At 45.3% G+C, this 24351-nt stretch overlaps 1 long non-coding RNA gene across 3 annotated transcripts in view; it reads right to left on the bottom strand.

Annotated features, from left to right (window-relative positions):
- Positions 1-24351, bottom strand: part of LOC113603458 (uncharacterized) — a 54933-nt gene that overhangs the window by 3574 nt on the left and 27008 nt on the right. Inside the window, exons 4-7 of one of the 3 annotated variants that reach the window (XR_003425051.2) lie at positions 20943-21040; positions 18326-18489; positions 13474-13701; positions 668-924 (exon numbers count right to left, since the gene is read on the bottom strand). This is a non-coding gene — a long non-coding RNA (uncharacterized LOC113603458). Of the gene's footprint in view, positions 1-667; positions 925-4535; positions 6875-13473; positions 13702-18325; positions 18490-20942; positions 21041-24351 lie in introns of those variants that run through there. The other 2 variants (XR_003425053.2, XR_008290445.1) reach the window with 2 other exon arrangements.

The following is a 24351-nucleotide window of genomic DNA, read 5'->3' as shown; positions in this document are numbered from 1 at the left end:
CTCTCTGATCCTTAACTTTCCCCACTGTGCAGTGAGGGAATGAGGTTTGTTGATGTCTTCCAGCCTTCCCAGTCCAGCCCTCTGGAATCTGTGAGGAGGTGTTCTTGGGTCTGGACCCTGAGGTGTTAGTGTCACTGGGGAAATCCTTGAACTCTGCCTCAGAATAGAAAAGGCAGGAAGGAACTTTCCCCCTTGGCCCGTGGCTCAGGTGGATGTCTGAATGGCAGGTGGGAATAAGGGACACGGACATCTGCAGGGTAGCTGCGGGGTCCTGTGGGCCCAGGCCCACCAAAGGCATGGGGTACTAGGCAGTCAGAGGAAGGGCTCAAGAAGGCAGGTCCTGACAGTTCCACACCCAAATCATTATGGCAACCTCCTATTTTATGTGTTCACCTCCTGGCCCCCATGCACCCTCACTGTTTCCATAACTCAGCACTTCTTAATCTGGAATTCATGCCCCTTGAAGTTGTTTGCAAAATAATACATGTAGGGGAGTATGAGAATTTTCTGGGGCAAGAAGCCTTGATTAGATTCTCAAAGAGCTTGGGCACATGCACTTACATATACACAGAACCACTCTTCCAATTCAAACGCATCCTTTCTCCATCCCTACCACCTGTGCCGGCTTCAAGCCCTCGTCAGGGGTACCTTGGGCTATTGCAATTACCTCCTGAGGAGCCTCTTTGCCTCCAGCTTCATCTTCCTCCAGTCTGCTTCCACAGAGCCTTCAAGGTCACCGTCTTCAAATTCTGCTTTAACAACCTTCCTTGGTTTTGTATTGATCGCCTCCAGAGACAGTTCTGTGTTTAGCCTAGCTTGCAAGGTCCTTCCAAATGTGGCTTTGACTTCTCCAGTCTCACCTCCTGACAATCCCCTTCCTTGAGCATCTGGTAGGAATGCCCTTCCTCTTTAATTTGTTGAACTCTTAGGATATAAAAAGGCTTAGTTTGTTTCATTCACTGCACTATCTTAACATGCAGTGAGTGCCTGACATGTGTAGGCATTTAGTAAATATTTTCTGTAAATGAAGAATTGAGTGAATGTATCCTTGGGGATCTAGATCAAGAGTTCCCACCTCTTGAAGCCTTCTCTCTCCCCCTTAGTATAGGTAGTCATTCTCTTGGATTCATAATTCCCTGTATTGCAACTATTTTTATATTACATCTGATATCATGAGTTGTCATTATATGTGTCACAGATGTAGTTTGATGTTTCTTTATATTTCTAGTACCTAGACCAGGACTTGGCACCTATCAGTTGCTCCAAATACAGTAAATGTATCTTAAATAGGAGAGAAAATGCCTGAATGCCCTTTCAAACTCAAATGCTAAGCCAGTCTTTGCCCATCAAAAGCCTATCCGTTTTGGGTGGACTGTCTCAAGTTCTCCTTCCTTCATAAATCGACTCCTTCCCTTGCCCTCAACAGGATACATTTCTGGCTTCTCCAAGCTCCCCTGGCGTTTTTTGGACCCCATTCTTGTGGACTGCTATCCCTCTCCCTTGTGCTAAGAATTTACCATGAAGCTCTGCCCTACTAGTCTGCACACACCTTGAACCCTGGAGACTCATCTATTCTGTTCCTTATCCACCCCCACCCTTGCCTGCTAACCCAGCTGTAGCATGGTGCTCAATACTGGTCATGTTATGAGGCTATTGGCAAACTCATTGTTAAATTTTCCCAGTCTTGGCTGGATCTCCAATTCCTCTCCTTAGACATGGGGCAACTCCAGTTTTTCACAGAATCCCATTCTACAGAGAAAGATCCACTGGCCTGTATGCAAGCTTCCCTGGAAGCACCAGCCCTTTGCGTTCTCCCAAGCACACATGGCCAGCCGAACCCTCCCCAGGAAACCTGACACAGCCAGGCATTCACACTTCAGGAAAAATAAAGATGAAGAAAGGGAAAAAAAATCATTATGGGCCACAACCATTGCACAGTGAGAAGCACTAATTATTCTGTGTAGCCTGAGTTTTTCTTAGTAGGCAAACTCTTTTGAATATTAACAAATATTTATTTAGGAATTAATAATTGACATCTATTAAAGCATAATTTATGGAGAGTGAATTCCTCTTGGTTTGGGTTCCCACTGCTCAGTTACATCTGGCTGCTCCAGGAGTGACTCTTTCCTTTGTTAAAAGCGAGAGGCAGTGCTGGGGATGAGCTCCAGCAGGGGACAGGGATGAGCTTCAGTGACTGCACAGAACAGCTCAATCAGGGGACACTGGGTGAACACTCAGTCCCGACTCCGTCATTCCTTTTCGCATGGCCTTGGGAGAATTTCCTACCCTCCCCAGCCTCCCTTTCGAGACCAAGAAACAGACATCTTTATGTCTACCTTTATTTAGATGGATATGCTTGGTTGCAAGTAAAGGAAATTATTTTGAGTTGACTTCAGCAATAAAGAGGGATTTGGATAAGGACATGGGTCATCTCCCGAAGCCCTGCATGAGGATATGGCTGAGCCACAGGCACCGCTGGGAGCCAGGCTGGGTAAGCTCTCAACTCACTCTCTGCTTCTCACCTCTGCTCTTGTCTGTGCACCTAATGTTCTTGTCCCTTGATTGGTCTCCACAGCAAAAGCCCAGCCTTCTCACAGCTCCTGAGCATCCCCAACATGAGTGCAGCCACAGAAGAGCATGTGAACGTCCCTTTTTGTCCCCATTTCCACTTGGCACCTGTGTGGTCCTCACTGCTTAGTGGAGAGGTGCCTGTCATACAACCGAGCATGGACAGGGGCACAGGATCACACAGAAGGTCACACCTTCCAGGCACCATTTAGTCACTCACGCATGCATTCATTCATTCAAGAACTGTTGACTAGAACCCAATGTGTACCGGGCACTTTTTGGGTGCTGGAGATATGGCAGTGAAAGAGGCAGAAAGGGGTGTGGGTCAGAGAGGCCACCCTTGTCTTGGAGGATAGGCCATTCCAGGAGAAACAGCACTGGCAAAGAATCAAAAGGAAACTACTCACTCATCCAACTCTGCAAGGCTGTTTGAAGAGCACAATGAAAGCTCCAAGCCTTTGTGTAATTTTAAGAGGTTATTATGATATTAGACATTTTTAGGGAGAACTGATAAGAAGCTAGAAAAGGAAGAAAAGGAGGAAAGGAGAGAGGGATCAAGGGAAAAAGGAAAAACCACAGAAATAGAAAAAATATCATTTTTCTAAAATGATAGGGAGGTCTATTTTGGACCAATATAAGAATTAATCTTATGCTTGGAGGCTTTGAAAAATATAATGGACAGTGGCGAGTTTTCCATTACTAGAGAGCATTCAAGTCAAAACTAGATCGCCTCCAGTCAGAGCTGATTTATAGGTCACTCATTTGATGGGGAAAAGATGGACAAGGTGACCGAAGAGGTGCAGTCCCATCCCACAGTTTGAGAAACAATCTCTATAGTCAAACTCAAGGTCTTAGGAGATGCCACACCTCTGGCATTCAAGGAGAGACGCTGCCTGTCACCTTCCCTGGCCTCCCAAGACAAGAGCTTACACCTCATTTTAACGTGAAATAAAAACAGCATTTCATCTCCTCTGGAATGCAAAACTGTGAATTTGAGTGAAATATGCAGTTTTCATTATGTTAAAAGATCTACTCATTACAATCAAGATAAGAGGATGTGAATAAGACAAATTGATCACCACTTTAAATGTATTAATCAGCTTGCAACTCTTGTCACCAGTCAAAACAGAACAGCCAGACATTTATTCTGTCTCACTTGTGTTTTAGAGCCCATCCCAGGAGGTCACGGAATCAGTGAGCTTCCCTACACAGTTTACGGGCAAACAGTCTCAACACACAGCAAAAGTTCTTGCCTGCTTAGAATCGGACTAAGAAGACACAATTAAATATGTCTACTCATTCTGCAAACATTTATTGAACATGTACTATGTGCCAGGCATTGTGTAAGGCTCTGGAGATACAACAGTAAGTCAAAGCTGGTTGGCCCTTGCCTGCCACATTCCCATAGTTTAGTCAGGGTGCAGATATGCAAAGAAACAATTATAATACAGAGTAATTGGGGTTGAATCAATGGTCAGCATGAAGTGTTATAGGACTGAGGACCAATCTGGAGATTGTGGTTGAGGTCGTATGGCTGGGTATGAAGGATCTTCTGCACAGATGTGGTCTGAGCTTTAGATCCAGGAGAGAACAGAGGCTCTAGTGAGAAAAGATGCCAGCCCATCTCTAGAGTCAGGCCATCAGAGATGTAGCAAAGAAGGCCCAAATACTTTATTCAAAAGAACATGCCTTCTTTAGTCTAGCCTGTTGGGAAAATTTGGGCTGATATCTATGTTGGCTGAACTATCACACCCAGTCCAAAGGAAAGCCATAAACCTGGACCCAAACCCCTCCCAGACCATGGCTTCATCCTCTCACTATTCCCACCACAGTGGAGCCTCAGAGCTCTGGAGGCTGAGGGGTGGGTCAGGTTGGGACCCAGGAGAAAGGAGGAGTCGAGGGAAGGGTTTATTTAAACAGGAGGAAGAAATTGAGCTTCCGGGGGAGGTTGGATAGGAAGGAAGTCCCCGTGGCTGGCTTGGATTGCCAGTCAGGATTCCCATCCCCTCGATAATCTCCACTCTCAGAGGACACAGTAGCAAGACAAGGACTTGGGTGCAGGGGATCTGGGAACAGAATTACTTGCACGAGGTGGCAGCTTGACCAGAGTCAGAGCATGCCACGAGCCGGGTTCGTCGCTCCACTCCAGCACCTTCAATCCTTCCTGCCTGAGAACAGAAAGGCAAGGCTGCAATGTGTGGGTAACTTACCCTTGGCCGGGGGTGGTCAGAGATAGAGGAACAGAAAATCTGCCCAATGTCTAGCAGCTCTCTCTTCTTCCTGTCAAGGCTGATTCTCAGGAGAGGATCTGAAATCCTGGGAATAGACTCATAAGAAGCCTGGTATCTGCCTGAATTGAAACACTTTGTTTTGGGGCTGCAGACTTAGGTACCAGTGGGAAGGTGGGATGAGGAGATGGAACTGCCCAGAAATGAAGAGCTGTCCCTAAGATTTCTTTCTGTGCCTTTGCTCCAAGCCTCATGGAAAATGTGGAGGAGCTATTTAGGGCCAAGGAAAAACAGGTATCTTCTGGCACGATCCACTTTACTCCAGGAAATCCATGAGGCCAAATGATTCAAAGTGGGTTGAACTTGACAAGTTAACTAATTTTTTTTTAACTTCAATAATCTGTTGTTGACAATTCCATTATGGAGAGGGAGAGAGGTGTAAACTCCGTGTAAGGACCTTTGGAGCAAGGCATTCATCTGGCTTTATGAGGCTTTGAGAGACCATAATGCATGTTTTATGGGCCCATTCTCATTTTTAATCTGCCCCGATAAGATCACTATGCTGGAAGGATACAGAAACTCACTGGCAGAGACCATGATCCTGGCTTAGGAAGGTTTGGGCCTGTGGGGAGTTCCCTGAATGTGGCCTCTCAGGATTCGGCTCAGTCAGGGCAGTCTTGTCCCACCCTCCCAGCTCTCTCCTCCACATGGATCCTGGGTGGTAGCAGGCACGAGAGGGCACAGACCTCATGCTGTGACAGAGTAAATCACTTTAACCTCTCCTCCAGGTCACAGAAGTAGCAGCATTTTCCAATGAGTAGCACATGTAGAGAATGGGAGAAAATGGAATCCCTGTGACTAGAAACAGACATGGTTCCAGTTACAGATTTCTGATCCTAGCTCTCAGTCAAAGGTTGATTGAATGCCATCATCCCCAGCCTTGACCCTCTCCAATCGTCTCCCACTTGGATCTCCCAATCCTGTCTCATCACTTCTCCCATTGGAAGAAGGAAAGACCATGTGCACCTGCTCACGAGGCAGGGACAGTCACTCTTCATGAAGCCTCCACAGGCTCCTCTCCATCACCGGGTCTCCTCTGCAGCTGGGCTGGGGCCACACGCCAGGTCCTTAGGCTGGGAGTGGCAGACATTTGTGTGGCTTCCAGTTCAAAGTTGTCAGGGGCAGCTGTGAATTCTCCACACTTTCAAGACCATCAGGATATCACTGTTGGGAGGGGGCAGATAGTCCTGATCCAGGAAGTGCTCTTGGAAAACTGTCTCCAATGGTGCCTGACCCCTATGGCACTTGGTGGAGTTATGTCATTGAGATGGAGGCATTGTTTGTTCTTGCCATCTAGTTTAGCCCAGCCTTACTAATACACTGAGTACTGTACATACTTATGAAAGTCTACTCTGGAGAGTTTTGGTCTAGTGCAGTGTGGGGATGTTATGGGATCCTACACTCCCCAGGATTCTTCTTCTTCCTATGTACCTCCAGATCTTATGCCAGAGTCCCTGACTCTGGAGACTCTTGGGTTCTGCCTGTTCTCAAGACTTCTGAGAATCCAGGCTGTTGTCTTGATCTGGGAGGTACCACCTTTTGCCTTGGACTTAGTCTCTGGATACTGGAAGAGTCACCCTTTTACTGAATTTAGTTCATTGGAGGGTGACTGAATAGTATATAAAATATTAACTGTTCAGTTCGACAAATCTGAGTTCCAATCTTAGTAACACTTTACTCATTCATGCATGCATTCACCACAATACAGGGCTGTGAATGCCCACATGTGCATCTCTAGCTTGGACTGCTACTCTAAACTCCAGATCCAAGTACCCTGCTGTCTGCTGGGCATCCCAAACACAACTAGAGCTCTTGATGTCCGGAGCTTCCTCCAGGCTCCCCTTCTCAGTACGAAGCCTGGATGCTCAGGTCAGATGTTTCTTTCAGTCATTGTTCTCCCTTTTTACCCTGTAGTTCAACCATCACCGAGTTCTACAGATTCTATTCCAAATACCCCGTGAGTTCCTGTCTGCATTTCCACATCCACCATGGTGGTCCAAGCTCCTCTCTTCTCCCACCTGGAATAAATAGCCTCTTTGCTCTGCACTTAATTGCCCTGCTCTATCCATTCTCTATCCAGCAGCCAAATGAACTACTAGAACCTACTGGAGGTTTTGTAATGCCTTAGGGGGTAAAATTCCAAATTCACACGTGACCTTGAGTGACCTGTGTACCCTCTGCTGACTCCATGCCCTTCCGTCCAGCTGTCTGTGCCAGGCATGCCGGACTTTCAGTCTCTGGACAGGTCCTCAGAGGAGCCCCATCATGCTTCTGCCAGGAGTGTTCACTTGCTCCTGGCCCAGCCACCTTCCATCATTCTTTTAAAACTCAACCGGAAGGTCTCTGTCTCGGAGATGCTTTCCCTAAACTCCCAATCTAGATTTGGTCCACCAGTATAACTTTTCATCACACCGTATACTCCTCCTTCACTTTATAGTTTGTAGTTGGATATTTGTGTGTTTATGTTCTTAATCCCTTCGTTTTCCTCAGAAGCTCCATGGGGCAAGCTACCCACGGTGTCTGGCAACCTAGTATGTTCTCAGTACCTGCTGCTGGGTGGGGAATGGTGTTTACTGACTGGAAGGCGGGGCGGGGTGGAGGGAGGGACCAACTAAAGTGTACATGTGCAAGCACCCTACTGTAAGACAAGCTCTGAGATGTCCACATTTACAAGATAGCAAAATGAGCCAGTGATTGATGTAAAAGTGGAGGTTAGTACGGGCTTCTTCTCAGTAATCATAAATAGCTAATATTTACACAACGTTTCTTATGCATCTGGGACTCTCTATAAATCTCCACAAAAAACCTAGGAGGTAGGTTCTGCTTTTGCGCCCATTTAAAATGAGGAATCAGACAGAGAGGTATAGTGACTTGCCCACGGTCACACAGCTAATAAATAGCAAAGCCAATATTCTGGCTAGGGTTTTCAGTACGCATGGTCTGTGCTTAGCCGCCTTGTACTAGGCTAGGAAATGTTTCCTGGTTTTCTCTAAAATGGAAGATGAGTTTTAGGCCCGCCCGCATCTCAGTCAGCCACCTAACACAGGGACATGTCCCTGGGCTTCTCAGAGGGAATCTTGAGTCGCAGCCAGGAAGGACACCGCATTTGCCGCCCAGGGTCCAGAAGCTGGGTAGACCTGGCTTCCGGTCCTGGCGGTCACCAACTCACCGTGTGGTATCGGGCAGGTCATTCTAGTCTCAGAGCCTCTGGTGCTACTTCCCATGTAAGAGCAAGGGGATGGACTCGTCTTGGGAGCTCCCTAAGATTTAGTACTCCAGAATCATGCCCGAGCAATCGATCCTAATCAAGTCCCAACTCCCCTTCATTCATTCCCAAGAAGTCGACCAGAAGCACGGCTTCCCGCTCATCACTTAGGTACAGGGCTGAGCTGACTTGTGAATGGGAGAGGCAGAGGGGAGTGTGGGCTGGAAGAAAGAGGAAGGGGGGAAAGAAAATGGGAGGGAAAGGAAGGAGGCGGAGGCAGAGGAGAGGAATGAGAGCGAGGGCAGAGAGAAGCCAGGAGGGCAAGGCCGAGGAGGGCGGCCACTGGCAAGGCGCCCGTGAGGGTGCAGATTGGGCCCTTGCTTCTAACAGTGCCGACCACCAGCAGCGGCTTTTGACTTGCTCCGAGCCAAGAGAGAGGAATGAAAAGGCTGATTTAAAAGCCACAAACAACGCAGAGCAGAGATGGCAGATACAGAACAATAACTGTCCTGGTCAAATTGCCGATTGGAGTATCTGTGTTAGGCCGCGTTTGTAGTCTCTGCGTGCGGAGCGATGGAGAGCCTAGATTGTGCCCGGGGAAGTCACACAACAATGGGGCCTGATGTTTTGTTTCCACTCTTCAAAGGCGCTCCTTTTTTTCCTCCCGGTGATAAGGCCCAGGAAACGGTTAGTGACATGCTCGTGGGAACCTCCGGAGAAGAATACCCAGCGTATCAGTGGCGCAGCGGCCGGCCCCGGAGCGGAGCGGGCGGGCGGGGCGGCTGCGGGCCCCTGGCGTGGGCTGGGGAGGTGAGATAGCATTGAGGAGGCTGCCGGAGCCGCGCGCCCCCAGTCTGGGGACCGAGCCCCTTTATCCAGCCAGAATGGGTGGAAGGCCAGACAATGTAGCGCTATATTTGGTTTGACAACAAAGGGCCGCAGGAAGATTTGATAGTGCGGGGAAGGCCGGGAGGGCGGGCAGGATGCAACACAATGAGAGCTTTGCAAAGGTATTTAGCCGGGCCCTTGGTGCCAGGAACATGGCATGGCACGGATGTCGTCGTGATGTCTAATGGCTTTTGTCTGGGCCACGGTTCTGTTTACTAGAGTGAGGCCCCCCCAGCAGGGCTGAGAGAGGCGCCAGGGTGCGCCTGCTGCCTACACTTAAGGGCCATCTGAAGTCACACTCCACTAAGGCCAGTCCTCTCCTTCTCCTGAGCCCAGGCTCCAGCAGGCCCCGAGAGTCCCCGGTCAAGGGGAAGCCAGAACAGGAAGAGCAGGAACGGGACCTTTGCAGGGCGTAAGCAATCAAATGAGACCTCGCATCCAGAAAGAGGCAGCTCCAATTCCATTCTGGGCCAGGTAGCACAGAGAGGAGCGTGCCCACCGCCCAGGAGAAGGAGGGAGGGATGAAGGTGAGGCTTCAGAAGGGTAGGGCAGGGGACATGGAAGGGCACTGTGTACCAAGCCTGGCCTTTCTGGGAATCCCAGACAGAGGTAGGGCAACAGGCACAAAGAGGGCTATGCTTCTGGTAGTAAGGCTGGGGAGAGTCAAGGGAAATAGGTCCAGGATGGGGGGCAAAGGCGGGAAGATGACTTTTCCTGCCCTAGACTCAGGCCTTCTTGGAGGAGGGGACAGGTGAAGACAGCGACCCCAGAAACACAGGGGGCTGGGTGGTGGGGGCAGGAGGCAGCCTGGCTGTACCAGTGAAGTGTTCTAGACCAGCAGTATGGAAACAAGGGCCACCACCCGATGAAGACCCTAGTACATTCAGGGCTTCAGTCCTCGGAGGAAGAGCATCCCTCACTATTTTCAACCTCCATTCTGGGTTTTTTATTTGAAAACTCCTGCCTGGCTGCCCTCATACTGATTCCAGGAAAGGAATGTGGCAACCAGGGCAGGGGTGGGTAAGTGGGATATGGGCTAGGACTGAAACAGGACAAGACCTGGTGCAGAGTCTCTTTGTTCTTCCAGCGTGACCTCAGGAGTCATGGGCCCTATCAGCTCGAAAAGCCAGGAACGATGCGATCTCCCCTGGTGGAGAGATTCCTGGTTTGGGCACACTTTCTTCCTGTTGCCCTCTTTGCAAAGCAAGATTAACTGCCAGTGGACGGAGCCTGGAGCAGGGCTTCCCCTCTGAGAGGCCTGTCCAACACCTCTCTGCTCCCTTAGACTTATTACCAAGACCATGGGATCCGCCACAAGCGTTTTCTAGTGATTTTCTTCCGTTCCATTTTCATCAGTTCCATCCGTCCTTCCATATAACAAGGATTTACTGCACTCCTTGGCACCACGTGTTATGCCAGATACTAGACACAGAGTATGAACTCTTGAAGCCCAGCTCACGAGTCCTCAGACTAGAAGGAAGATAGCGGCTTAAACACATAACGACCATGACAAAATTCGCACAGCGGTTATTATGGGAGTACCAAATTCTCTTGAAGAAAGCCAAAGCAATCTTCATGGACAACGTGACGCTTCAACGACCTGCATCTATGTGTATTGTGGGCTAAACTGTGTACCCTCCAAAATTTATATCATGAGGTCCTAATCTCCAGCATTTCAAAATATAACTGGATTTGGAGGCAGGGTCTTTAAGGAAGTAATTAAATTAAAATGAGGTCCTTAGGATGAGTTCTTATCCAGTATGACTGGTGACTTCCCAACGAGAGGAAATTTAGACCCAGACACATACAGAGAGAAGATGATGGGAAGACACAACAAGAAGATGGCCATCTACCAACCAAGGAACGAGGCCCAGCAGAGATCGTTCCCTCGTGGCCCTCAGAAGGGAACCTGCTGACAGGTTGTGTAGGCCACCCAGTCTGAGGTACTTTGCTATGGCAGCCCTAGCAAACAAATACAGCTGTCACTCCAGAACATTGTGACATTCTTCCTGAGGGTCTGGCCTAGTGCTTGACACACAGTAGGTGCTCATTAAATGCTAACCTCAACGGGACAGCCCATTCATAATTTTAACTCCAACTATACCAGCCTCAAGTAGAACATGCAAACCAAAGAGTACACAACCCTGTCCCCAAACAGCGCCTAGTCTTTTACCTCAGCATGCATTATCCACACTCGGTCAGTAAGTCAGTCAGTCATTTACTCAACATATATTGAGAACTAATTATGTGTTAGGCCCTGGGAATTATAGTAGGAGGAAAGTTCCTCCTGGACGATGAAATTCCTTCTTTGCTGCTCCCCAAAGCGAAGAATGCCTCTCAGTGGGGTCACATCTCTGTCTGCCAGAGGGCCCATGTCTGGCACAGTCTGGGCTGAAGTCCGTGGCCCAGCCTGGCCTTAGTACGGGCTCAGTGGAGGGCTGACGTAGCAGGCACAGGAGCCTGGGGCTGGCAGGGGCACCAATAATGGGCCTGGCAGGAGAGACATTTCAGGTGGGAGTAACTGAACTTTGTGAATTCCTCCTTGCTGGCTCTTGGGAGTATTCTCGGTCCTGGGGTGAAGCCAGGGTTGATGGGACAGAATGGTGCATCCCTTGGATAATGTCAGGAGTCCCTGCTTCTAACTGGCAGGCATCCAGATGCTGGGACAGCTTAGTGATGGGAAGGCTGTGGAGCAATCGTGGGTGTTAATGAGGGCTGGGGAGTCAGCCAAGAAGCAAAGAGGTGGCATAGCACTGCTATAGCCACTAGCCATAGCACTACTGCCATAGCACTACTCACAACACCTGCGGCTTTTGAGACAAACACGATAGGTCACCTCCACATACGTCCACACACATACATGCATTACACACCAACCCATGTGCCCTCAGACACTTCTGGAAGCATGCACATGGGTCAGCATGTAAAACATGCATGTTGACATGGTCCCTGCGCATAGCACGCTGTCAGGAGTCATGAGCACAACATGCACACAGGGCTGCACACGCTCGTGGGCACTCACACGCCTTATATTTCAAAGCATTCACTGACATATTAAAACTTAACTCAGGCTGGGGCACTGGGGTGGCTCAGTCGTTTGGCATCTGACTTCGGCTCAGGTCATGATCGCACCGTTCAGGAGTTCGGGAGTGCGAGTCCCACATTGGGCTCTGTGCTGACAGTGTGGAGCCTGGAGCCTGCTTCAGATTCTGTGTCTCCCTCTCTCTCTGCCCCTCCCCTGCTGGTTCTCTCTCTCTCCCTCTCTCTTTTTCTTTCTCTCTCAAAAATATTTTAAAAATTAAACAAAAAATTAAGTCAGGCTAATGTCCCGGCTGTGAAAGTCACATAAGGGTTACTACAGCATGTGAGATTCATCTCTCAGCAGGGTGTATATCCTCTTCGATGCTCCAGAAAGCCTTCCTGAGACCAAAAACTAGCACAGTTTTTTTCTTTTACCATTTGGGTTAGGGGTTCTTGTCTTCCCTACAGGTCTTTGAGAAAAACAGTTGGAAATTTCTCAATTCCTTTAGGAGATATAAAGTCCTGCTAACATGTAGGGTTACCATTTCTATTTCTGAGTTTTGGAGCAGAAAGACGAGGTGCTACCAGTGAAATAGCAGTGGACAGGAGAGCAGAAGATTTAGATTCTAGTCCCAGTTTTGCCTCTCTCTTGCTGGAATATTGGTTTGGATCAAGGATGACACATTTCTTCTCTGGCAACTGTGTTGAATATTCGGAGGTTATGACAGGCTTGACAAGGAGGAGTACCATGTGTGATTAGTAATAGAATAAGGTTGTTTCTTACCCTTCTTTTTTTTTTAATTTTTTTCAGTTTTGTTTATTTATTTTGAGAGAGAGGGAAAGCAAGCAGGGAAGAGACAGAAAGAGAGGGAGAGAGAAAATCCCAAGCAGACTCCCTACTGCCAGCACAAAGGGCTGACATGGGGCTCGAACTCATGAAATGTGAGATCATGACCTGAGCCAAAAGCAAGAGTTGGATGCTTAACCGACGGAGCCACCCAGGTGCCCCCATATTAGTACTCATTTAGAGATGAGTAAGTGGGGGCCAAGCTGGGATTTGAGGCCAGGTGTCCCACTTGTGCTGATTCCCATCTTGGCCTTCAGCTAGTCTGATGAGGGGCCAGACAGTCCCTCCAGTCCTGAGTGTGGGCGTAGCCATCCAGGTGTTCTTCAGAGGGGCAGAAGCTGGGCGCTGTGTGGCCTTTCTCCTGTCCTGTGGTGGAAGGCAGACACTGGTCTGATTGGCAGGTTCTCCCCAGATCATCTCTGGGGCAGTAACCCTCCTGTTTTAACACTCTTTAAGTCTATAGTTCAGTTGTCAGGACTCAGGAACTAGAGGAACAAAATTCAGCCCGCATCGAGTTACTTTTCTACGTCACTCCCAACTTATTAGTCAAGACAGGGACCACACATGCATCTCTTTCTTCTCCCTCTTCTATCCCTCCTGCTGTTCTTCACCTTAGAAAACCTCTGAGTCATTCATACATTTTTTAGTTTTGTTACCTGAATGGCCTCCATTGAGACTTCACCACAGTGGCTGAAGTCATCATCTCTGTATTTCAATGGAAAGATGTCCTGAAGGGAGGACTCCCCAGGGTTGTATATAAAGGGTCCGTCTTGTGGTTGCCAAAACAGGTAGAGGGCCATCTCACGTGCAAGTGCACAGTATAGTTCCCACTGTACGTCTGCGAAGCAGTGTTTGCCTCTTGGATCTGATGACAAATCTGGTCCCTGAAAAACATTAGAAGCCTCCAGGCTCTGGTTATAATTCAGACTGAGATGAGAAGGGGCAGTAGAAAGACTGAGACCCCTTGTTTTTCTAACAATACCAACAGAAAAGGGCAACAACAATCAAAAATCCAGTTCAGGCTAACCTAGGACTTAAATTCTACCTGCTGATATGCCAGCCCTCCTCCACGAGGTTAAATGGGTTCTCAAGAGTAAATGAGATGCTCACCATCACTCATCATCAGGGAAATGCAAATCAAAACCACAATAAGATAGAATCTTATACCTGTCATAATGGCTAAAATAAGAAATACAACAGATATCAAGTGTTGGCAAAGATGTAGAAAAAAAGGAACGCGTGTGCACTGTTAGTGAGAATGTAAGTTGGTGCAGTTGCTACGGAAAACAGAATGGAGGTTCCTCGAAAAATTAAAAATAGAACTACCATATGATCCAATATAATAACATATAATAACAAAAGTGTCAACATTTGGGTCATTGGAGAAGGAAGTAGAACAACATTTCTAAATTGTTGAAAGAAAGGAGCTGTCAACTTAGAAATACAAATATCCTCAGTTGGTTGGGTGTCCGACTTCAGCTAAAGTCATGATCTCGTGGTTGGTGAGTTCAAGACCTGGGTCAGGCTCTGTGCTGACAGCTTGGAGCCTGGAACCTGCTTCAGATTCTGTGTTTACCTCTCTCTCTGCCCCTACCCTGCTTGTGTTCTCTCTCTCATAAATAAATAAATAAATAAATAAATAAATAAATAAATAACATTTTAAAAACTAAAAAAAAAAAAAAAGAAATGCAAATATCCTTTAGGAACAAAGGTGAAATAAAGAAATCTGTTGCCAAGTAGACTTGCCTTAAAATAATTGACATAAATCTTTAAGCAAAGGGAAATGATACTACAGAGACATTTGGAATATCACAAATAAGGGAAGAGCAATGGTAATAGTAAATATGTAGTTAAATACGATAAACTATTGATCTTCTCTTGAATTATTTAAATATATGATGGCTGAAAGCAAAGATCATAACACTGTTTGATGGGGTTTCCAATACATGTAGACACAACATGTAGAAAACTATAAAATACACAGAGAAAGGAACCTATGTGGAGATAAGGTTTCTACGGTACACTTGTAGTGGAAAACGTTGATTCCAAATAGACTGTGAGGATACAAGTATGTATATTTTAATATCTTAATAACCACTAAATATAAATATACAAAAAATATATAGTCAAAACCACAACAATTAAACTAATTTGGAATAATTTTTTAAAAATTTTCAAACAATCCAAAAAAAGAAAAGGAGAAACAAAGGCAATAAATCACAGGGAACAAAGAGAAAACAAATAATAATATGGGAGACCTAAATCCACACATATCAATAAATACATTTAAACGCCAAAGGTCTTAACACACCAATTAAAAGTCAGAGATTCTCAGAATGGATTTTTTGTTTTTATAAAAGACTCACTAAAACTGTCTACAAAGAACTCACTTTATATACAGCCGTATGGGAAGGTTAGAAGTGAAATGATGGGAAAAGACATACCATGCAAATACTCATCAAAAAGAAAAGCTGCAGTAGCTGTAAAATATCAGATAAAGTTGATTTCAGTGCAAAGAAAATGACAGGCAATATAGAAGGATATTATGATAAGAGTCAATTTACCAGGAAGATTTAATGATTTTAAATGTGGATACATCTACCAACAGAGCCTCAAGACATATGAAACAAAAATGGTCCAAACTGAAAATATAGGCAAAGCCACAATTATAGCTAGAAATTTCAAAACTTCTCTTTCAGTAATTGACAGGACATGTAGAGAGAAAACCAGCAGGTGTGTATAAGAACTAAGTAAATAGCACCACTGGGTGCCCGGATCTAACGGGCATTTAGAGAATGCTCCACCCAACAGCAGAGGCCACATTTTCAAAATCTACAACGATCAGTTACCAAGATAGGCCATATCTTGGGTCATACAGCAAACCTTCACAAGTTTGAAAGCATTGAATCGTATAAAGTGTGCCTTTCTATTAAAATGGAATTAGGGGCGCCTGGGTGGCTCAGTCGGTTAAGCGTCCGACTTCAGCTCAGGTCACGATCTCACGGTCCGTGAGTTCGAGCCCTGCGTCAGTCTCTGGGCTGATGGCTCAGAGCCTGGAGCCAGCTTCCGATTCTGTGTCTCCCTCTCTCTCTGCCCCTCCCCCGTTTATGCTCTGTCTCTCTGTGTCTCAAAAATAAATAAACTTTAAAAAAAAAATAAAATGGAATTAAACTTGAAATCAGTACTGAAAAGATAACAAGAAAGTCTCTAAATACTTGGAAATTAAACCACATACTTCTAAATCACCTATGGATCAAATTGGAATTCTCAAGAAAAATGAGAAAATATTTTGAGCTGACTGAAAAATAAAAAATACAACAAATGAAAATTTGTGAGATGCAGCTAAGGCATTGCTTAGAGGAATATTTATAGCTCTAGATGCTTATAGAGCAAGGAAGAAATATCTCAAATCAATAAGCTAAACTTCCACATGAAGCAGCTAGAAAAAGAGCAAAATAAACCCCAAACAAGCAGAAGAACAAAAAATAAAGAGCAGAAATAAATAAAATTGAAACCAGAAAAAAAGAGAGAATTTCAGTGAAACAAAAACCTTGCTCTTTGAAAGTATCAATAAAGTTAATACACTCTAGCAATACTAACAAAGGCAGGAAGATTAAAAAAACCCTACAAATTTCTGATATCAGCAGTGAATGGGAGGATATCATGACAAACCCCACAAACATGGCAAGGCTAGTAAGTATTTGTAAAACAACCCTACACATATAAATTTGACACATTAGGTGAAATGGACCAATTCTTTGAAAACCATAAATTCACTACAAATGAAATCCATCATATAAATAGTTTTATTATAACTATTAGAAAGCTTGAGTTGGAAAAAGAAATCTTCAGTTACACATGATTTTATTGGCAAATCCAGCAAATATTTAAAGAAGAAATAGCACCAATTCTACATGCTGTCTTCCAGAAAGTAGAACAGAAGGGAAGACTTTCAATTCATTTATGAGGCCCACATTATCCTGGCACCAAAACCAGACAAAGACATTACAAGAAGAGAAATTTGAAACCAATAGCCCTCATGAACATAGACACACAGATCTTCAACATATAATTAGCAAATCAAATCTCAATTAAATAGTAAAGCCATGATCAATGGAGCTCATCCTGGTAGTGTAGGACCAGTTTGATATTCAAAAATCAATCAACATAAGCACCTTATTAATATTCTAAAGAAGAAAGATTATATGGTTTTATCAATCTGACAAAATTTTTCAATCATGATTAAAAATAACTCCAGAGGGGAAAAAAAAAAGAAACAATCTCTCAGCAAACTGAAAATAGATGGAAACTCTCTCAACCTAATAAAAAGGAATTTACAGAAACAAAACAAAACAAAACAAAAACAAAAAAAACCCTGCAGTTACCATCATGCTTAATGGTGAAAGACTGAATATTTTCCCCCTAAGATCAGGAACAAAGGAAGGATGCCTGCTCTCATAATCCTTGTCCAACACGTTGGAAGTCCTAGCCAGTGAAATAAGGCAATAAAAGTAAATAAGAGGCATAGACTTTGGAAAAGAAAAAGATAAAGCTGTCTTTATTCACAGCTGACATTATCACCTATGTTAAAAATCCATGAGAATACACCAGAAAAGATCTCCTAGTACTCTAGAATGAACGAATGAGTTGGCAAAGTGACAGTATACAAGGCCCTTTCTGGAGCCTGACCTTGGAATGGGGTTCCCACTGGGGGACACTCCAGTCCCTCCTTTCTCCTTGATCCATTTCCTCCCCACCCCTCCTGATATGTCAAGTCCCCTCCACTGGAATAGAGAGCGAGAGAAGGCAGTATAACATTTAAGGTGGCTGCTTTCAGGAAGGATCCTTCTGAAAGGGCATGGTGCTTTTGAAGGAGCAAAGGGAAGATGCTGATGGAAAAAATAACAGCCCCGAGTCTCAGTGGGTCTGGTTTTGATCCTGACTTTGTCATGCACTTGCAGTGCCAGCAAAGAGAAAGCATTGGATGGAATCAGAGATCATCTGTCTTTACCCATCTTTGGACTTTAGCTGTCCCTCTCTAAATAGGGTGGTAAAATCGTGTGAATAAGTGGTTTCCCAGAGTGTATCCAACTCTGTAATTCATGGGCTTGGTAAGAGCTAAGGCAGGAGTGGGGCTGCTGGTGCACTGGCTGGGACACAGGCTTTCCCCACTCTTGCACACACACTCTCTTCTCTCCTGCATTGAAATGGATCCTTCCACATCTCACCAATGAGAGCGGTACATCTGCCATCCCCACCACAGCCACCATCTCCCAGCCTCGGGTGGAAGCTCTCATCCAGTGCAGATGGGAATTCCAGCACTTCAGGAATTGTTTTGAGTCAATAATGACAGTTATCACAATAAACACACGATAGCTGTACTTGCCCTGTGCCAGGGACCACACTAAGCTCTTTAGCATTCTATGGACTCCTCACAACAAGGCATGATAGTCACTGTAAGCATCCTATTTTACAGATTAAAAAATGAGGTCCAAAGAGGTTACTTACCATTTTACCCCAGTTCACTCGTTGGAAAATGGAGAAGCCCAGTTTAGAATCCAGTCAATCTGACTCCAGAGCCTGTGCTTTCCACGACCATAAAAGCTGGCTTCCTATCTCAACCTTAATTGCTCTTTTTTGTCCAGACAAGTAGAACATTTTATTGTTCATTTCTTAGGCCAAGAAGAATAGTCCTTTAGTGCCTACTATGTGCCACTGTGCCAAATATTTCACATCCAAGCATAGCAATGGACATCCCAATTAGGACTTCCTCTCCACTTTAGTGATGAGCAAACTGACGTTCAAGGAAGCTCAGAAACTTGCATAGAGTTACACAGCTCATTATGGGCAGAGAGAAAATTTCAACCTAGCCCTGACTCTGCCACTACGCCAGCTACTACCCTAACACATTTTGATGCCAGTTGGCTGCAGGGTAATTCAAAGCATATGTAGAAACCTTGCCTGCAGCCTGCAAAACTCATTAGCTTGCATCCATCCTCCCCCATTGTCAATAACTCATTGTCACCTCTGCAACTTTGCTCACACTGGCTTCCCTTCCCCCACCCACAATGTCCTCCCTGCTCCTTTCTGCGTAGTCAATGTCTCTATCCGTAATGGAACTTGAATGCATTGCCTCCTTCACAAAGCCTCCCTTGATTTCTCGGGGGCAGGGACTTCTTCCTATGAGCTCTAAGCTCTCAAAGAGTGCCTCGTTCTCTTACTTTGTGAAATAGCCCTTTTGAATTGTTAGTTAGCTTTGTCCTTTCAATTTTTTAATGTAATGCATTGTTCCTAAAGGCACTGAAATTTCCTAAACGATAAAGATGGTGTATGAACCACACACCATTGCATTTCTATGCGTATGGCGTGTGATGACAGTTTCTTCTGAGGGTACTTTCCTGATAACCCTACCTAAAAGAGTGGTTCACATCACTCTTTCTCTCTTGCCTTGCCTCATTTTCACAGCTAGTGTATCTGTAACATAGCCTTGTGTAAGTTTCTTTATCATCAGCTTTCCTTGCTAGAATGTAAGTTCCACGAGGGCAGGCACTCGGTTCTGCTCACTACTGGATTCTGAGAATCTTAAACAGGACGTGGCTCATAACAGCTTGTTCAAAAAAATTTTTTCAAATGGCTGACTTAATGGATCAACAAACAGCAGACCCAAGAGTAGTAGCAGCCAAAGGACCACACACAGCTGCTGTCACTTGGAGTGACCACAGTGGGTGATGGTGGTCGTGGAGCTGAGGAGATGAGACTCATCAGAAGCATCAAGACCAGAAACCATATCCAGCATATGTGCTGGATATTTTTTGCTCTCTCTGTCCTTTTTACCCTCTGTACCCTGGGAATATGAGGTTGACAGACTCATTACCTAGATTCCCTTGCCCTTTAGTTTTTGGTTGAATTCAGGTTCATCAGTAGATCAGAATGTAGAATAAGGGAGAAATTGGGGCACTTACTTCCCCAGCTCCCTTCTTACCATGTTTTTCTACTTAAGATCTGACCCCTATCAGGAGGTCTCTCTTACAGCCATAGCTCTTCCTGGGTCTGATAAACTGCTCCCTCTACTAGGTAACACCTCCCACAGTTGCTAGACTCAGGGCACCTCGTCATCCTTGTTAGTTGCCTTAACCTTGTCTGGTCCTTTGTCAATAGTCCCTTCATTAAACTCTCAATCATCCTTTTCAGGAAGGACCTTGCCAAACACATATCAAAAAACCCTTGGCTGGCAACAAGAATGAGACGCAAGCAGGCAAGGATGTAAAGTCAGAGAGAAAGGGAATCATGGAAGAGCCGAGTCTCTGCCATAAATCCCTATGACAAGGGATCAGACCAGTCCCAGGTAAAAGGCTAATCCCTAAGACAAACTCCTAAAGCAGTAACATGGCCAAGTCTGGCTTCCAAAGAAGATTCTATCCACCATATTTGAGTTCTTTCTCACCCAATTTGGAGAGGACACACTCCCCAAGTGAGAGTAGGAATTAGATGAGAGGATCAGCCTTGAGGCAGTATTCGTCATGCTCTGCTTCCTCCCTAGACCTGAACCCAGCCAAGCCCACCCACGCTACAGAAATACAAAGGCCTCTGTATGGTTAACATCTAGCACTAGACCATCCCCTGTCTGCTGCCAACCATATTCCCATTTCAGTGTGTCCTGTTCTTGACCCTTGGCTTTTAGTTTCTTTATTTTTCCTTCTTGGCCTTGATCCTGCCTCTTGGACATAGTGACTAAGCATAGTTTCCCTGCTTTGACCTTCGATTCTTTCTAAGGACTTTGGCTCACACTCACCACTGTATTTCCACTCCTGGATGCATTTTCAGGATACAGTGACCTAACAGCTCCTGGATCACTTAACTACTAGCACCTAGGGATGTGTGTGTGTGTGTGTGTGTGTGTGTGTGTGTGTGTGTGTGTATTTAAGCATGTGCATGCTCACGTATGAGTGCATGTGTTGGGGTGGGGGAAGTATGCTTTCAAATTGCCTGAGTCTGAATCTTGGCTCCCCCAGTTATTAGATGCAAGAGCTAGAATAAGTTACAAATCCTCCCTATTCCTCAGTTTCCTAATCTGTAATCAGCAAATCTATAAAATGGAAAAAAAAAAAAAACTTTGAGTACCTACCTTACAAAGTTGTTGTGTGGTTACCATTTTCAGTAAACATTTCCAGTTGCCACATCGCGACTTGTGGGACATAGAGTCAGATTGTACCTCCTCACTCCCTAATGGGAAGGGTCATGAGATTAGTCCTAGCCAACAAGTCGTGAGCAGAAGTGATAAGTGTCACTTAATTGCTGATGTAAGATCTTCTGGAACTTTTCTGTCCTCTGCCAATGTTCCAGACATGGGCTGCTTAGCTTCTGGGACCCAGAGTGAGGGTGATGTGGAACAGGGTTCCCACAAACATAAATGGACATGTAGCAAGAGAGAGAAATAAGCTTTGTCATCGTAAACCACGGAAATCTTGGGGTTGTTTGTTACCATGTCATAACCTAGCCTGTCCTGACTGAAACAGTTGTTTTACGAAACTGAGATCATTCATGTAAAAAGCTCTTAGCAGAGTGTCCAGTACATAGAATATACTCACCAATTTTCAGGTATTATCATTTACATGATTGTGTGGATAGGGGTATACATGTGTATTTCCTTTGTTAAACCAAACAGTTGAGTAATTTCATTCTGAGCACTCGAGAAGTAAAATGGGGTGTGGTTCTAAACTACGGGGATAGTGTAAAGGAAGAGTTTCCTTATCTGAGGCATCCTTGAAAAGGTGCTCTGACTTCAGTGTCACAGACAGACTTGTAAATAGGCCCCAAACACTGGAACAGGCCAGTCACATCATAAACTGAACTTCTCCAAAGCAGGCTAACGTTGTAGCACACCCAGACACTGCTCCTCTAGCTATGGATGAGAGACAGGAGAGAGGCTGTGTTGGATGATCCTTTCATACAGTCTGAATGATTGTTGGTCTGTGGGGACCACAGAAGACCTCCAATTAATTATTACTGGAGAAGATGAAATCATAAACAAAATTCCTTGTAATAAATTTTTCAAATGAGAGCGCATGTTTTATTTACAGTACTGGCCCATTTTGGGCTTTAAATCTATGAACAAAAACAAACATGCTTTTTTATCAAACAGACGGGGAAAAAAGTACTCAATAGCCTTTCTTTCTCTCCTTGCCAAGGAGAACATGCACTCAGAGCTACAGAAAGGAAGGCAGACCCAGGCTCTTGTCGGCTAGGAGAATAAATGGACTTATTTTGCTTTGCAGAGGAAGATTTAAGCTATAATGATCCTTCCACATTGAAGAGGGAAAAAGAAGGAAAGAAGAGGGGAAAACAAAAGGTCCTGCTGAGGTTCAGATGTTTATACTTCCTAAATTCAGCAAGACACCTGGGTAGAAAATAGAACATATGCAAAGTATAAACTTCTATAACTAAAGCTGCTACTATCAGGCATGTTTTTATAGCTAAAAATCAGAAATCTGCTTGATCTGAGCATTCTGCAGAGAAAGGGAAGGAAGTAGGAGATCGATTCTGACTTAATGTCTCATTTGCCCTTTGTCTACCGGTAGCCTAGTGAGGGCCTTCTGCACCTAGGGGAAGAGGCTCTCATGTAAACTCACACTGACTCTCATAACTTGCGATCTGCTGAGCTCAGAAGTGCTATCGTCAAAACTACTATAAAGATCTATTTCCTGACAAGTATTGTTGATGAATCAGAGAATGCATGTCTATTGGAACAATAGAATGGTACATCAAAACCGAGCTAGGTACCACTTTGGGGAGAAACCCTGAGAGGTTAAGCTATTTGTTTCCAGTATGTGGTATAAGAATAAACCAGGGGCGCCTGGGTGGTTCAGTTGGTTAAGCTTCCAACTCTTGATTTTGGCTCAGGTCATGATCTCATGATCGTGGGATCGAGCCTCACCTCTGGCTCCATGCTAAGGGTGGAACCTGCTCAGGATTCTCACTCTCCTCTTTCCACCCCTCCCCTGCTCATGCACGTGCTCTTTTTCTCTCTCTTTCCCTCAAAATAAATAAATAAACATTAAAAAAAGAATAAACCAGAACATCGTATAGCACCATGTCCCTCTATTTATTTCCTGTGGCTGCTGTAACAAATTGCCAATAAAGTTGATGACTTAAAATAACAGATTTTAATTCTCTCACAGATCTAGAGGCCAGAAGTCTGATATCAATATCAATGGGCCCAAATCAATGTGTTGGCAGAGTTGTGCTTCCTACAGAAACTCTAGGGTACATTATTTCTTGCCTCTCCAAACTTCTCGTGGCCTCCAGCAGTCCTTGGCTTGTGTCCCCATCTTCCAGTCTCTGCCTCTCTCTTCTGTCTGTAACTCTTCCCCTCTACCTTTCTCTTATAAGAACACATGTGATGGCACTTAGGGCCCAGCTGGCTAAGACCCTTAACTTAATTACATCTGTAAATATTCTTTTTCCTTATCAGGTAGCATTTATAGGTTCCAGAAATTGGGACTTGATATCATTGCAGGCCGTTATTGAGCCTGCTGTGGTCTCCAAGGGCCACAAAGTAAGGGTCCAGGAGGCAGAAGTAGAATTGAATCCTCTTACTTCCAGTGACCAACCTGCAGAATTTGTGCTTCCTGTCTCCACACTTTAGGTTCTTCTGGGTCAGAGGATCTGGTTCCAAGGGAAAGAGCATTTCCAACAGGGAGCACAATAAGGGTGCCACTGAAGATATGCCTGTACCTTGTCACTTCGGGCTCCTCATGCTTGTGGATCAGCCAGTAAAGAAAGGAGTTCTTGGGGCACCTGGGTGGCTCAGTCAGTTAAGTGTGACTCTTGATCTCAGTTCAGGGCACGATCTCACAGTTCATGAGTTCAAGACTCCCATCAGGCTCTGTGCTAATGATGTAAAACCTGCTTGGGCTTCTGTCTTTCCTTCTCTCTTCCCTTCCCCTGCTTGTGCGCTCTCTCTCTCTCTCTCTCTCTCTCTCTCTCCCTCTCACTCTCTCAAAATAAATAAGTAGACTTTAAAAAAGTGTTAAAAAAAGAGAAAGGAGTTCTTTGGAGGGACAAGTATTGCTGCTACAAAATGGGAGCAATGAAGAATGTGGAGGAATGTGGCTAGAAACCAGAGGATTCAAAGAGTGTCTTTCAGTTTTCTGTACCCAGGGGAAATGGCAAATGAACAAGTGCACATCCAGTGAGCAAGGCTACTGAAGCTCCACAGCCCTCAAGAGGAAAGTCTACATCACTGCAAAGGACATGTAGCCCTGAGTAGCTGCAATGCTTATCACAGGAGATGGGAATCTAGAACAGGTGGGAGAGGAGGGAGATGGCAAAAGTCAATTAAAAATGCCGGTGGTGACTGGAGTTTATTTAGGCAAGCCTCCTATATTAAGCGTTTTCAGAGTGGGAAGCTAAAAAACACTTTAAAGGCTCAGTTGACAGAGGAGGTAATGGGAGCCAGAAGTTGATCTGAGCTGTGCCAAGGGTAGACTCTGGAGATGCATTTGGTGCTTAGAGTGGATGCGGGGGGCACCACC

This window comes from Acinonyx jubatus, chromosome D1, assembly GCF_027475565.1.
Source record: "Acinonyx jubatus isolate Ajub_Pintada_27869175 chromosome D1, VMU_Ajub_asm_v1.0, whole genome shotgun sequence".
Taxonomy (NCBI): domain Eukaryota; kingdom Metazoa; phylum Chordata; class Mammalia; order Carnivora; family Felidae; genus Acinonyx; species Acinonyx jubatus.
Note: the sequence above shows the minus strand (reverse complement) of the source record. Positions and strands in the feature narration are given on the sequence as shown.